We start from the raw sequence: 2,705 nt of genomic DNA on the forward strand, positions 1-2,705 counted from the left end.
ACAATCACCACACACACTGTCTGTAGAGGAGCTTAAACACTCTGAAGGAAACTGTATCCAACAGCTGAGTTGGGATTTAAAAACCGCTGTATTTATATAGCCAACATATATATATACTATATATATACAGTATGTGTATGTGTGTCACTTTCCCTGCTCTGCCTGATCCACCTGTTTTTACCCAGCCTGTTTTTGGACTTTTGACCTCCTGCCCCCCATGGATTTGTTTTTCCTGATTGCCTGGTTTGTGACTCTGCCTGAATTCAGTAAACTGAACTTTCACTGAGACTCTGCTGCCTCATTGTTCAGTCTGTACTCGTGTAAACAGTCTACAATCTGTTGTTTCCTCAAACACACAGATAACATAAGGAAGGAGGATCAACGTCAACAAATGACGTCATAGCTGCCATTTATATTATTGTTTTTAATAAACAGGAGTTGCTTCATGTTTTAGAAGCTAAAGGTTCATGACACACACACACACACACACACACACACACACACACACACACACACACACACACACACACACACACAGAACAGTCAGGTCTTAAGTCAGAGACATAAGCTGTGTCTCTGCAGGAGGTCCTCTGGGTCAGAGGCCTCAGCTCAATAGACTTTCCAGAACAGGACTCTGCTGTGTCCTGAAAGTGGATCCTCAAATGAAATTTGACCTGTCAAGGATTTAAGATCATTAACTGGTGACCTCCCCCCAATACCCTCAACACCTAACTCACCCTTTCACCCCCAAATCTCCCAACTCTCCACCCACTCCCACCCCCAGAGCCCCTGAGGTCAGCTGAAACCCTGATGGGGACTGTGTCCACACTGGATTAGGGATTCAGGTTTTATTCAGACTCACTTCCTGTAGTGAGTCTGAATAGTAGTTCAGTTATTGTGATGCAGGAGAAATATCAAATATATAAACTGGAGGAGAATCATGTTCAAGACAGTTTTTATAACGTGGTCCATTACATCTGATTCTAGTCTGAGAGAGTCGGTGTGGTGGTCTTCAGGTTGTCCATCATCTTGGTCCCTGTCAGTCAAAACAGGCAGATTTATCTTTTAAGAAGATGTCCACTAAAACATTTCAGTTTAAAAGTCATCACTTTCCTCCTCCGTCCATATGACTCCGGAGTCTGCTGCACCTGTTTTATTTTGAAAACTCTGGGGTTTATGCTAACTAACCAACTGCAGAGTGGTCAATCTACTTCCTGTTAAATCGGCTTGCACGTGCTCAGCATACTGATTGGTCATGTGATGTGTGTTAGTGTGGACAGAGATGATTTAGTTTTAAATGAAGGCGTGTCAGTGATGACGCAGCCTCAGAGGATGTCCACACTTACTCTTAAGCTCCGCCTACAACGCCATCCTTTACATCAAAAACAGATAAAAACAGGTGAAAGTGTATGTGTCATTGCTGGTATAAACAGGAGTGGTTTTCACACTAACCCCCCCACCCCCACCCTCTATCTCACACACAGACACACACCTCCTTCTTACGTCCACACTCAGTGTTTTGTCAGTAAAATTTATGTGTCCATCTGTCACCTCCATTCGTCTTTCTGTCAAAGGGATCCACTGTGTGTGTGTGTGTGTGTGTGTGTGTGTGTGTGTGTGTGTGTGTGAGTGTGTGTGAGTGTGAGTGTGAGTGTGAGGACAACACACACACACCTGTTATCATACAGTGCAAACACACTGTCACACACCAGTTTAACCTGAATGTGACCCCTCACCTGTCCTCTGCTTCTGCTCCACAAATCACAGACTGTCAGATCTATCTATCCGTCATTGTGTGTTTACTTCATTAAGGTTTAGTGAAGTCTCTTTGTCTGTTCAGCATGGGAGGACTTTATATTCATTCATCTATAAGGTCAAATTCTTTTCACATGTATGTGCTCAGTAGTTATTGTGTGTGTGTGTGTTGCAGCTGTGCAGTCATCCTTCACAGACTGTTGTGGATGTTACTGCTGCTGTCAGATGGTGAACTGGAGCCATTTGGTACTGGACATATGGCGTCATGCTAACAGCAGGATGCTAACAGCATAACATGTAGACTCAGTGAAGACAAGGTCCAGGCAAACTCCTCCTGACAGGAAGTGAAAAGGGGCAATAAAATATGTAGAAACATTAATCAGGGATAAAATAATATAAATAAAACAAAGAAACAACAATGTCATCTGCATAAAGGTTTAGATTACCGTTTGATACTGTTAATTATATGGTGAATAAAGGAGTAGCAGCAGTGGACTCTGTGGAACACCTGTACACCTGTCAGTCAGTTCAACAAAGAACAGCAGACAGTCACCAACATTGTCTATGAAACAATCAATGACTTCATTGATCTGTTGATCAGTTTAGCTATGACACTCTGAAAGGGTTCCTGTTGTGCACTTATACATCACACACACACACACCCACACCCACCTCTTTTATTGTAAGACCTGATGTACTGATGGGAACCCAAATACAGAACTGAAAGAGGGCTTCCAGTGTGTGTGTGTGTGTGTGTGTGTGTGTGTGTGTGTGTTGGGGGGGGGGGTCTTCCTGTTCTCTGTTTTCTCCTCAGTCTAAAAGAAGACATCTGACTTTCTCAGAAAGAAGCAGAAACATTTAACAGCCTGAAGCTGTGAATTGTGTGTGTGTGTGTGTGTGTGTGTGTTTGTGTGTGTGTGTGTGTGTGTGTGTGTGTGTGTGTGTGTGTG

The sequence above is a fragment of the Seriola lalandi genome, unplaced genomic scaffold (genome assembly GCF_002814215.2).
Source record: "Seriola lalandi dorsalis isolate HSWRI2012SDOR001 ecotype SW California unplaced genomic scaffold, Sedor1 jcf7180002054557, whole genome shotgun sequence".
In the NCBI taxonomy this organism is placed as follows: Eukaryota; Metazoa; Chordata; class Actinopteri; order Carangiformes; family Carangidae; genus Seriola; species Seriola lalandi.